This window comes from Schistocerca serialis, chromosome 2, assembly GCF_023864345.2.
Source record: "Schistocerca serialis cubense isolate TAMUIC-IGC-003099 chromosome 2, iqSchSeri2.2, whole genome shotgun sequence".
Lineage (NCBI taxonomy): Eukaryota > Metazoa > Arthropoda > Insecta > Orthoptera > Acrididae > Schistocerca > Schistocerca serialis.
Genome location: NC_064639.1, coordinates 912,733,701 through 912,747,620, shown reverse-complemented (window position 1 = coordinate 912,747,620; position 13,920 = coordinate 912,733,701). Strand labels below are relative to the sequence as shown.

The window sequence follows — 13,920 nt, the reverse complement described above, 5'->3', positions numbered from 1 at the left end:
ATATTTTGTAGCAACTACGCTGTAGAGGACGAAGAACAAGAAGTTCCGTACTTACCGAGGACTGCAGCGTCGGACGGTAGACAGCAGTGGGGTACAAACCCGGGACACTCCGCTCGCAGAACACAAACGGCTGGCCAACCCAAACTACTTCTTGCTGCTGTTGCTGCCGACGTTCCCACGCGAAACGCGAGTCGCGCGCCCGTGCTTGGCACTGAAGTCGCATCCATTAGGAGTTTGCCCTCAGTTTGTCCTAAAGCTGCTCTCTCCCTCATTGATCTCGTCATTTAGGTGTCGGTATATTGCAAATACTGTTAGTGGTCCAGTTAGTGGTTACTTCTACTGCCACTGCTCCAGTTTCATTGGTAGCTGGTATGTATACCTGGTTGAGGGATCCCTCTTTTTATGCATGTGGTAACTCCTCCGTCTTGGGCTGGTCTGTCTGCACGGTAACTATTGTAATTGGGAACTGTCACTTTCATTCCCGGCTTGAGGTGGTTTTCTGCCATCATGCATATGTCGTTTGAGAACGCCTTCATGAATTCCCTGAATTCAACCACTTAATTAACAATGCCGTCTGTTAAAGGTGCACTTTCTCAGGCCTTGGATATTTGATTGTCCATCCATGATGGGGTTTTGCTGCTACTGATGAGCTTGCAGGGGAAGCGGCTGCAGGGCAATGGGGATCTGTGTAAAGCTTCTGGGTCTCCCTGAATTCCTGCTGCTTTTGTTTGGGGTTTCCCTAGAGATTACTCTGTTCTGGGTGGCCGAGTCGTTGTCTTCCCCGTTCTTGGGTCTGTCTGGTGTTGTGGTGAAAGGGCTATGTTTTCACGGCTTCTTGAAGGAGAACCCCTTCAGCGTATGTTGCTGTTGGTGTATCTGGTCTTAGTTTTACCGAAGTCTTATCCGTGTGTGTGTGTGTGTGTGTGTGTGTGTGTGTGTGTGTGTGTGTGTGTGTGTGTGTTTCTTTGCGCTCTTTGCCTGATGCGTCATTTGTGGACCTCGCAACCTTGGTAACCCACTGTGTGGCTTCTGCCACACAGCTCGCACCTTATTAGCGGGTCCATGAGTTTGATCACACATTTTCTGCTGTAGTGGAGCTTAGCGCACTTCCTGCAGTCCATCGCCATATTAAAGTACGTGGCTATGTGGTTCAACGCCTGACACCTGAAGCACTGCACTGTCTTGTTCATGCAGCGCAGGGGCTGTGTGGTGACAGGGACGGCCATAACCTTCTTGATTTTACTTTCGTTTCGGGGTATATCAGGCAGAGTAACCTGACACAATGGCCACTTCCTTTCTGCCCCGTGTTTGCCCATCTGTTCGACGGCTTCGACAACGTACCCCTGGGCAGGAAGTCCGTTTTGATTGTCTGGGGGACAGCAGTCTTGGAAGCTCCATAATGACTTTCTGGTTTTTGCTGTGGGGAACGTGTAGTGGCATATGGTCTTACTGTGAGCAGGTCCTTGATGTTGTGCTCATTAGTGTTTAGTGTGATTTTAATTTTGTCTCCTCCCGCTGGCTTAGCTTCAAAATTGTTGCCTTTAATAGCCCTTTTATTATGTCATAGTTCTTCAGTTATGGGGAAACTCGGCGACGATTGGGGCAGGTAGTGTGTGTCGTGCTTTTGTGTCGTTAGTACATGTTGTCTCTGGCTCATCAGCCATCGCCTGAAACCTGTTCAGGGTGGGTTCTACTCACTGGACCGGTGGAAGCCACGGGCGCTGGGTCCTGGCGTCTCGTCTGTGTGGCCTGTTTATACTATCCGCCACCAAAGATTTGCCTCCATCGGTGCACTCTTGTCTTACTCTTCATAATGTTGCGTTCCAAGCGGTGCTGAGTTTGAAGCCGCTATCCCAGTTGACCAGTGTATCACTGACTCGTATCTGCACTGCCTGTTTAATAATAGTCCCTGAAACCTTTCACTCTACAGTATCTTGGTTTCTTCAAATTGAAACGTGTGTTCCTCACTGAGGCTGTGCTCTGCCACCACGGATTTTTCTTTTTTTCAGAGGCAGACGCTCCTCCCATGTTCAGAGATGGGTTTTGTGATGTAATGCTGCATCTGTCAAATATATTTTCCACTTGCATAGAAAATGCTGTAGAAACACTGTTCTGTGATTCTTTTTCTTCTCCAGTACAGGAGGAACACAAGACCTTTGTCATCTTCTTCCTGAAGGTCCTTCTTCCTCTTCTTGGGAGCACGTCTAGTCTGTTTACGTGTAGCCATTTTTCTGGAAAGTTTACTTCAGCTGCTGAATCTCTGTACATAAACTGTCCTTGATGCATATGTCATGAGCTCTGTGGACAAGTGTAGTGAGAACGGATTTCCGTTGTGCTAGGTGATGGTAGCTATTTGCGTTGAAATACAGGTCTGTGTGTGTTTTCTTTCGGTAGACGGTGTCAGGTGTGCCGTCAGTCTTCTTCTGTGGTAGGATGTCGAGGAAGGGTAGGCACCCATTTTCTTCCAATTCCATTGTGAACTTTTTGTTCTTCGGCCAGACCGCGAAAGTATCGTCCACGTACCGATAAGACCTTGTGTTGAAGATGTGATGTTTTGCAATGCAATATCCTCGGAGTTTTAGATGTACAGATGGGCGATACATGATGCCAGTGGGATACCATAGCGGCTCCATCTCCCTGTTGGTAAAACATGCCCCCACACTGGAAATAATTGGTCGTGAGTGCATGGTGGAATAATTCCACTGTGTCTTCGTTGAAATGACTCTCCACTAGTTTCAAGAAGTCTTTAGTGGTACCCTCGTGAACAGGGTGTAACGTCAAAGCTGACGATAATATCATCTCCGTCAAGACACCACTCCTTGAGTGTCTTAATAAACTCCGTGGAATTCTTGATGTAATGGGGACATGTACCCACGAGAGGCTTGAGTAGTTGTGCCAGGTGTTTTGCTATACCGTAGGTAGAACCGATCGTGTCTACTACAGGGCATAGTGGTACCTCCCTATTGGGGAGGCCTTCTATGGTGTTACCGGAGCTCTGGGATAAACACTTTTTACCAGGTCCTGGTCCAGACCTGAATTGTTTAAAACCTATGGTCTTTCTTTGTCGCAGCTATTGTAGGGTCCTTGGCCACTTTTTTGCAGGCCTGGTTCTGTAGCAGCGAATTAAACTTGTCCCAGTAGTCGGCCACTATTACCAGCACCATCATGTGCCCTTTGTCCTCTGACGTTGCGTATCGCCCTGCGTTCCGCCGCCGAGATGTTGCTTTTAGGCATTCTCGCTCTGTAGGATTTTGCAGGTCTCCTTTCTCACCTCTTCAATGGCTTCAGACGGCAATCCACGCATGGCTTCTTTGATGCTGATAATCTCTAGTTTTTGTAATGTGCTCAGAACCAGTGCAAAGTTAAATCCTTTGGCTAGCATGGACGTTGTCGTTTCATCCAGTTCCTTGCTGGTCAGGTTGACAATGACCCTCGAATCCACAATGTCAGCCTCCTGCAGTTGTTCCTCTCGCAGTCGTTGGAACTTTTGTTTCGTGTGGCCTTCCGCTTACACTGTTCACTGGTCGCGAAGGTATTTCCATCTACACATTCCCTTGTGAAAGGCGAGAGTGTAGATGCCAGTTTCTGGTGGCATGTGTGTAAAATGCGTCCAATTTGTCGAGTGCAGACTGTGTGATGTGAATGTGTTCCCTCACCAGTGCCGAGCTGGCACATCACAGGATGCTTTTGGTTCTTGCCGTATGGATAGGATGTCGCAGCTGTGTGAAGCTGACCAAACTTCCTTATTTAATCCGAAGTTTCTGCAGTGGGTGTATGTCCTTGTAGGTCGATAATACTTTCCTGTGTAATGGCCGCAAAGCGTGGTCAGAACAGCGACGCGCAGCGTTGAAATCACGCAGCGTTTTGAGTGGCAGAGGAAAGCATAATAGGCACGAAAAGGTGCAGACAACAGCATAAAGGAACCACTCACTCACTTCCTTCAGGCCCTGATTAATACACTTTTCGCAGTCGAAAACACAGTCCGCAGTCCAGTGAGCAACGGGAAGACATTCGCCACTGCCATCGTCACAGCACACATCCTCGGGCGTTTCAGCTCTTCACCAAGGACATTGTGAGGCTGCATCTCCATCGAACGTTATTGCCCTAGTTTGGAGCGCTGCACGACCGCAACTTCTGCTCTCCTGGACAGATCGGAAACCTTTCAAAAACATGAGACTAAATTTGAACATAAATAGGAATATCTAAGGGTGCATACCTTTCCCAGAGCTCCAATTTTGTCGTCCTGTGGCAACATCACAGGGCAATGTGTCATTGACAAGCGCATGATTGAAATGGCAAAGCCATCCCTCAAAGATATCCGGTTCGGCAAAATCCTAGATCGCGTGAGCAACCACCAGTAACATGAGGAATCCGCACTAGAGGTGAACGATGAATCTGTGAACAAGGACGAAATTATTAGTACAGTAATCACCAAACGCCAAAAAATTAAACCAGAATTTCCAATTCCAGGTCAGCGTTGAAGTTAGAATAACGAATAGATGAGAACGACTCAGCACATGTGGCATAAGATACTAGAGTCCCGACTGCGTAAATAAAATTTTCCCGCTGAATTTTGCTACCATTCTGTCTGAATGTAATGGTTAATATTGACACGTAGAAGAAGGTGTAATTACATTGACGAACACAAACTTCTCTTAACGATGGTTTATTCAGCACTTGAACATAAGAACGCGGAGCAAACTGCCTTGGGCCGGAACACATACAGTATATATACAGCAACAGCACATTCCAGTACAATGATTCTTGACATTTATGGATACTTCTATATGGTACTCGAACCAAATGCAGAGGTTCAAATTGTACAGTCTAGGTGAGTTTTGAACACCCGACCCAACATGCAACAGTTTAGTTTCATAACTAACGGTGCTACTCAGATTCTTCTGCGACATTCTCCCTCCTTGAAGTGAACAGCGTCTTGGTGTTACGTCCTTAATCAGGGAACGAGTCATCGGTCCTGCATACTCACTCTCGATGACTGATCGACCTGGCGGTGATCTTAGAACTTATTTTGCTGCTACGCTCTTCGTCACCTTTCCATTTTTCTGTCGCTGCTGCTTCGAATTTACCCTGGGTTGTAGGATCCTTATAGGGCTTCATTCGAAGGACGTGGACCGTATCTCTGATATTTCGTCGTCTTGTGTCGGGGTCGAAATCAACTTCATAAGTATCATCAGACAACTGTCTTACAACCTTACATGGTCCAAAGTAGCACCAGAGGAGCTTCCCAGAGAGACTGACCATCCGAGCAGGAGCGAATATCCAGACGAGGTCACTAGGCTGGAAAACAGGACGGTGTCTCGCGTCACACCTTCGGCGATCATTTTCTTGAGCCTGCAGCGTGAGGAGCCAAGCTAACTGCCGAGCTTCCTCAGCTCTGGTCAACACCTGGCCGATGTAGTCGTCGTCCACGTCATTAGGATGTAACGGTTTTCATCGTCGTAGTCGCTTCACGCCCATGCACCAGAAAAAATGGCGTAAATCGTGTGGTGTCTAGTTTGGCGGTGTTGTAGGCAAACGTCACGAAAGGTACCACCTCATCCCAGTTGCTCTGCTCAACATTGACGAACATTGATCAAATGTCGGCCAAAGTCTTACTAAAGTCTTCCGAAGAAATGTTATCAGGAACTGCGAGTGGACGTGCATAATTCTTCGTAGTGTCTTGTTTTGCCGTGCTTGTAGTCTTGACAGATGCTTGGTAGCAGCATTTCCCCATACCGTGCAGGCGTACTCAATGATGGGCTGGATGAACAGGCGGGAGATACACAGTTCATTTTCACTAGTGTCGAGTGCTCATTGAGGGGGGGGGGGGGGGGGGGTAGAGAGCCCCCAAGCGCTGATCAACTTTCCTGCAAACTGCAGTGATCTGTTTTTGCCATGTATCGCATCCATTATGACTCCCAGGTAGGTAGCCGTGGGTTTCCATTCCATCTCCTCTCCAAACAGCTGGAGCGCTGGCACCAAGGTGGGTCACTCCCATGTAAATATAACGGCTTGGCTCTTCTGTGCGTTAAATTTGAGTCTCCACTTGTGGGACCAGTTCTCAATGTTGCGGCATGCATCTCGTAGTCAGTGGTGCATGATTAAGGCCCCATCTGCTCTGGGTGTAGACAGCTGTGTCATCCATGTATAAGGCCAGTTCCACACGTGGTGTCCGGGGGAGGTCTGCTACGTATAAGGAGTACAGGGCCAGCCCAAGAACGAACCCCTGTGGTGACAGGTCGTAACGTCAAGGTGGCTTTACTGATCCTCACTCTGAAGGAGCGACCTTGTAGATATCATTCAAGCAGGATGACATAAGGCCTTGGAAATCTTAGAGGTTGCAGCTTCCAGATTAGTCCTGTGTGCCAGACGCTATCAAAAGCAAGAGATAAATCCAAAAAGATGGCCCCTCAGTATTCCCGTTTGTTGAAGGCTTGCATTCTATTCCACCACCTGCAGAAGTTGTTGGGTGGTTGAACGTTGGCTGCGAAAACTAAATTGTTCATCTGGCGGCATATGATGATGCACAAGTCTAAATGTGCTGCAGTAGGAGCCTCTCCAACACCTTGCTGAGATGGGAAAGGAGGCTGATCGGTCGATAGCTCAAAGGGTCCTTCCTAGATTTTCCTGGCTTCGGGACTGGCACAACTATAGCTTGTTTCCAGGCAGTTACATAAGTCTTCAGTCTCGGGATGATCATAGAGCGGCGATGTAGATGAAGGGCTGAGGCAAGAGTTCTTTCAGCATCTTCCCATTGATGTTGTCAAGCCTCAGTGCTTCTTGATTGTTTAAGGCACATATGCAGCCAGACTTCTTCTGGAGTGACTGGTGGTATGTCTCCTTCCCTAGCAGGTGCACAGATAATCCTCAACTATGTCCTCAATCCAGTGCACATGGTTTTCATCAATTGGGTCCTCAACTGGTACAAAGGTGTTTTGAAAAACGTCCACAATGGTGTTCACTTTGTCGCCAGGCTTGTAGACGATACCAGTAAGCGTTTCAAGGGGAGGAATCGTTGCCTTCCGCTTCGTGAAAAATCTAACTGCATCCCATGCTTCTGGGTCAGGCGTAAACTCCTGCAGTTTGTCCACTGTCAATTCTTGAAGTCAATAATGGCAGCCTTGATGATTCGTTGTAGCAGGTTGATGCGTCTCTTCCGGGCCTGCTCCCTTGTCAGTCACCAATCCTTGAAGAGCCTGTTTCGCTCTCTGATCATGTCCCGTATGTCTTGCAGTACTCCTGGTCATGCTGTCTGTTGGCTTCTGGTCAGCGGTCTCGAGGTGGAGATTGCTGTGTTAAGGGCTTCATCAAGAGTTGCCAACGCAGCTTCAACATCGTCAGCATCCGGTTGAGGTGGTAATTCCTGATTGATGGAGTCCTTGTACTGATTCCAGTTTGTTCGTCAGAAGTTCAACTATGGTGGTTGATGAGTTGCTTCTGCAGCAAGGCAAAAGATGACCGCAAAGTGATTGGAGTTGAGGGCATGCCTCACTTCAGCTGTCAAGTACTGGTTGAGCCCCTTGGTGATGGCTATCTTAATGTCCAGGTTTCCATGTGGTCGATAGCAAGTGGGTTCATTCGGGCCACATGCAAAGCCAGCAGCCTGCTCTAGGGCTTGCAGGTAGTGCTGTCCACTGTAGGTGGTAGTTGGCGAATTCCAGGCGGCATGTTTTGCGTTCATGTCTCGAGCTACAAGGAGTTCTCCTCTCATCTGAAGTAGAGCTATCGCATCCGCTTGGTTTAATACTGATTTCAGAGGTCGGTACACCGCAACAAGTCACTAGTCCCGCGGATGTTTACACTGCCACAGCTGTGGCTTCAATTGTTCCCATGGCTGGTACCGGCCCAGGGTAGTGCTTGATTGATAGCTTGATGTAGATTGCTGTTCCACAACCCACTGTTAACCGATCTGTACTGTAGCAGCAGTAGTTGGCAATATTAGCTCAGTCTTGGCCCAAAGTCTCGGAAATGAGGTATATGTCAACATTTTCGTCAGTCAGGAATTGTCTTACTTCCATAAGGTCGTGGAAGATGCTGTTGGTATTGTAGGTAGCCATGCAGAGATCTTCAATTCTACGGGCTCTGGCCATTGTGTTGAGTTTCGGATTGACAGTAGGTCGAAGCACATTCAGAATCGCGGCTCCGACTGTTGCTGCCAAGGTTGATGGCAGGGCTTGTATGGCCCTACTCATCTGACATCTCCCTGTCACGAGCTGCACTATTTTGGCGTAGGATGGTGACATCTGATGCTGCAGGTCATCGTGGTGCGGCTGATGCTGCAGGTCATCGTGGTGCGGCTGATGCTGCAGGTCATCATGGTGCGGCTGATGCTGCAGGTCATCGTGGTGCGGCTGATGCTGCAGGTCCACTACAATGTAGTGGTGGGAAGGTAGACTGATCAGGATTGTCACGAGACATCCTTGTAGCACCTTGCTGTGCCCAAGGTGCAGGCCATTGCTGTTGTTGCTGCATGTTTGCAATTCGTCGCTCCATCAGAGGTGGCTTTCCGTACTGCTGCTCTTCAGCATAACGCCGGCTGGCTGGGGTGCCTCTTAAAACAGTGTCTTCTGTTTCCCTGGAAGTGAGTGGTGGCAAGGCCTCTCATCCACCAACTCGCATCTTTATGCTTCGAGCACATCTTGTAATTTGCAGGGTGGTTACCCCCCTGCAAAGCCCACAATGCACAGGTGGCTCCTTAGGGACCGGGCACTGCCGTCTGTCGTGGGGTACGCCACATTTGACACCCAGTCCATGGTGCAGAACGAACCCCTGTGGTGACAGGTCGTAACGTCAAGGTGGCTTTACTGATCCTCACTCTGAAGGAGCTGCTTTGACAGCAGAAACACTGCGTGATTTCGCGCTGTTTTCTCAATATTTCTGCAGAGACTTCCAGAGTGAAGAGCCTGTGGATCTGAAGGATTTTTCTGCTGTCCAGGGAGTCAGGAAGGACGACTACTCGTAGTCCAGATTTCTGCTTAGTTTGCACTTCCTCGGCGGGTGGAAGTCTGACGTGTGCAGTGTAGCCCATCCGTTGCCATTCTTCTTTTACTTCATTTTTGAGGGAAGCGACGACGCCTCTCAGGGCCACCTTCAGTGTGGGTGATTGAATAGCTGGGAAGGTATACATGGGTATACCCCTAGCTCCTCAAAGTTCCACGTAGTCTTCAATGGAGGGGACAGTTTTAATTTGTTTCCTCTGGCCTGCTTTGCCGAAAACGGCTGCTTCATGTTTTCCTTTAGCCAGTCATACAGTTCCTTGTATGTGATACTGCATCACGATAGGCGGGTTTTTCTGTGACAGTCGTGGAGGTTGTTGCAGCTGTGACGTCATGCCATCGTCCGGAGCCGTAGTCGCGTCCACTATGACGTATCGATTGCTGGTTTCGAGCCCTTGGGGTGTTGGCAACGTATGCTGCTTCGTTTGCACTTCCTCGGCGGGTTAAGGAAGCCGTCATCGATCAGATTGCCGCTGCGAGTTGCGGCTCATGGAGCTGCCGCCATTTGCATTGCGTTGCTAACAGAGCGCACGCGGGGCTCAGACACCTAACCAATGCTCAAAAGTTAAAGTATACTGAACGCCTGCGCCTCCTGCACATCATACAGAACAAAGTGCTACGCATCATTAGCAATGCTCCACGCTGCGCCCACACACACCGTATGTCTTCACAATAAATAGCACCTTGAAACCCTCAACGAAGTATTTAAAAAAAACACTCCACGCGACTATACAGGAACTCGAGACACTAACAATCCTTTCATCCTTACTCTGGGGAACTGACCACAACCATAGGTGGAAGCAGAAGTGGGCAAAGACTCTACTAGCTAGAGCATAACCATGTATGGCGAACTAACACACAACCACAAGCGAAAACTTGAACAAGCCCCTGCAAATCACCAAGACTACCTGGATATGCCAGCTGCTATTAAAGCCGACCAACAGGCTACAGCAGGGAATTTAATACGTACACACGTACGTACAGACACTGATCTCTCTCTGAAACGTATTGGGAGTGCATTTAGTGTTACCTGTAGAGTGTTGATCTTTGTGCAGTTGCTTCGGTCTGTGTGAACAGAACTGCTTCGCACTTGTCGACGTTTACTTCAATACACCATCGTTCCAGCCAAGACTCGGCTGTTCTGACTGCCGTCTGTATTCGTGAATTTACGTTCCATTTTCTAGTCTTGAGCAAGGATGGCTGTATCATCCGCTTAGACGTCTAATGTGTTTTGTGTTGCTGAAAAGTCATTAATATACAGGCTGAACAAGATGGGGCCCCAGGATCTTTCCCTGGGGTACTCCAGCTTGTATACTGTGTTGTCGATTGTGCGAGCTAAAATTCCAAATATGTTCGGGCTCACATGCGGTTCCTCTTCGTCGAAATGTCTTGGCTCAAACTGGTCTAGGGGTTGAACCGCACATGTCGCTTTACACGCCCTAAATCTGACACTTCTGACCCTTTCGTTACATTGTCTGGCTGACGGCAAGTTTGCGAAATTCTATGAAACATAGAAACTTAATATAACATATAACAGTAATAATCCATTTGACACAGTTCGATCATTCAGTCTCATCGCGAAATAAGTCAAATACTCCACCTCGTTAACTACGCAAAAAGTTAGTTCACACCAGGCGCGCGGCTGCTCACCGCTCAGAGACCAAGTCCCGCGATGCCACACTACGCGAAATTTAACTCCTTTCACTTCCTAGCTGCCGAAACATCGATTGTACACTTCCGCGTCTTAATCCGAACTGTACCCTTTAATTTCCAGACCAGAAATGTCTGCTTTCGCGTCTGCCCGTCTCCCGCACGTTTACCGTGCGGCGAATACCCTCGCTCAACTGACTAGAGCAGTTCCCTTTCCTGAAGCCGTCCATCTGATTGGCTACAGTTTATTCTACATTATTTTACACTTAAACATATATAAATAACTTAGGCTTGACCGCTTTCACACTCTAAATAAAGTAACAATAATATGCACTACACATTCTTTTACATAAAACCAATACAATTTCCTTCTTAGCGTTGAATGCCACGGCCAGTAGCCTTACACCAATGTGCTGTTTATTAAAGAAATAACGAACGATAGTAACTATTATGCACTAAACGTTACAACGAACATTGTTACCTAATGATTCAATATTTCACGCTGTCATCGTTCAGTGACTTTGGTGTGGAGGAAAAGATCTGATCTTAACTGAAAGTACTGATGTTATATCTTTTAAACAAAGTTACAGACATGATATTTACATTTGTCATTTTAATGATGCGCTTCTATATGAAATGTCGATCGTTAAGATCGACCAAAGCATTCAGACTTTAGCCTTCAGGTCTTTGTTACAAAACTATGATTTACTGTTAAATTGAAATTAACTAAACTATTATAGATATGACCAAAATTCAAATATTATTGGGATCACCATGAAAATTTATGAATTACCACGGAATTAGTTTCCATGGATGTATACCTTGATGGCCGATAGTAGGTCCGTCGTGTTTAACACTGTCCCCATGGCCACCGACAGCTTCTACGGGGTTTCCCTATGACGTAGGTTCTCTTCCGCCTCACTCGCACACTAAAACACTAAGGCCTTACTCAGCCTGTGAATTCCCCCTTCCCCCCCCCCCCACCCCGCCCCCTCCCGGTTGCGAATCTGCGATCTGCGATCTTCGTGGCACACTGTCTTGGACGACAGGTTTCGTTTCACAATACCTTGAAGACTCGCTATTTCTGCCATGTACTTCAATGAGAGCGAAATTCTCGTTAACTGAGTTGTTTGCCTTGCACGTCAGTGTTAAAACATCTGTTCATTTGTTCGTGACATAAGTGTGAGACGTAAGTCCGACCAGTAAACCAGCTTCGCGTAGTCTGTGTACAAGGTCGTTGTGCCAGAGACAGTCGGAAGCTTTTTCGATGTATAGGAACAAGGCCCCTGTGGCTTCCTTCATGTTATAGCCATATGTTAAATGTTCGACTAAACGGAGGAGTTGCGTTGCTGAGTGGTGATTCTTAAGCCGAATTGTTCCGATCTTAGGGGTCTTTGGTAATGCAGTGCCTAGTGATGCATTGTAGTATTACCCCCTCAACAATCTTGCTGAGCGAGACAGCAGACTGATGGGTCTGTAATTATGTGGGAGGGAGTAGTCTTTCCCTGGTTTCCTGAACATCAGGACATTGGCCGCCTTCCAAAAGGCAGGGAAGTGTTCATGTTTTAAGATGGCATTCGTTGTGTGTGCCAGGTATTCTACGGCTCTATCTGTGAACTTCTGGAGGACACGGATATGAAAACCGTCAAGCCCATGGGCTTTCACAGCACTGGTATGCTTGATAGCCCAAGTAACTTCGTTTGTGCTAGTACATCTGATTTCGTTGCCCATGGGTGGGCTAAGTCATTTAACACCCTGGTCCGTTTCTAATGTGAATACTGGATCTGAAGGAGCCAGATACGGCACGAAAGACGCTGCAAGTGTTGTAACATAAGCTCTGCCTTCTCCATCGCGGCGTAAGTTGGGCTGTCTGGTCCTTGTAGAATGGGAATGTAATGTTTCTCCCTGGCGAAGTGTCTGGCAAGCTTCCACACGCAAGGACGGCTGGTATCCAGCCCTGATAGTTTCTGCTAACCATTGCTCGTTTCGAAATGTTTGTATTTTCTCCTGTACTATACCCTCGAGTCGGTTGACGTTCAGTTCACAGAACAGGCACCCGGTATGCTGATAGTATCTCCTAAGGCAGTTCTTCATTGAGAAACACTGTCGTCAGGCGACGAGTGGCCTACCGGGACCACCCGACCGCCGTGTCATCCTCAGAGGAGGATGCGGATAGGAGGGGCGTGGGGTCAGCACACCGCTCTCCCGGTCGTTATGATGGTATTCTTGACCGAAGCCGCTACTATTCGGTCGAGTAGCTCCTCAATTGGCGTCACAAGGCTGAGTGCACCCCGAAAAATGGCAACAGCGCATGGCAGCCCGGATGGTCACCCGTCCAAGTGCCAACCACGCCCGACAGTGCTTAACTTCGGTGATCTCACGGGAACCGCTGTATCCAGTGCGGCAAGGCCGTTGCCCTCTTCATTGAGAAGGCCCATCATTTTCTGGGGCAAGGCCGTCGAGTCTTGTTTTAGTGTTGCATGTGCAATGGCGTCAGTCATCGCGTCTTGGTCGGCAGTAGTAAGAACCTTCACTGCCTCATCAGTTTGTCACGTGTTGTTGGAATAAGACCATCAAGCGTTTCCTTGGGCACAGCCCAATTCGCGAGCTTTTAGTTCAGTATTCTGCGTTGTTTTGTGTCCTGCAGCGTTTCTTCAGTGCCTAGTATTACGGGCATGTACGTCCAGATGGCTTTCAACCATGAGATTGTGTATGTATGTTCGCCAACTCACAACAGACTGTTGCCTTCCAACCTAACCTAGACCCCGGGCTCCACTCCGATGCCTCCACTAAGATTGATCCCAAAACACACACACATATATATTAAAAACAAAGTTTAAAAACTTGAGTGAGTGGTGTTCGCTGGTTGGTATTCAGATTAGAGTATATAAGATTAAAAACAGCCGACCAGTTGCAAAGGATAAAGTAACCTTTACCTAGGTTTCGATAGATTTAAATCTATCTTCAGAAGGCGGCCTGAGGACAATGAACATCGTAATTTATATTAAAAGGTATGAAACATAAGTCAAGAATAGAGTTTAACATATATTAGGAGAATCTTGTATTACAAAATATGAGGATTCCTGGTACTTACAGTATTACATTAACATGGAGTGATATGTCATTGTCGTTTTTACAAACATCTGCATAGCTCCATTAGTCCAAATAAAATATAGCCCTGAGAATAGATTTTGTCAGACAAATAAAATAAGTACATGGAAGTTGGAGAGCGCATAAGCGACTGAGTAAAATCGGCCAGCGTGGTAGCACTGCA

The 13,920-nt window shown here is 47.6% G+C and overlaps 1 pseudogene; it reads right to left on the bottom strand.

The window, feature by feature from the left end:
• Window positions 1–12,945: 12,945 nt before the first annotated feature.
• LOC126458994 (5S ribosomal RNA) lies at window positions 12,946–13,063 on the bottom strand (annotated as a pseudogene).
• Window positions 13,064–13,920: the final 857 nt, after the last annotated feature.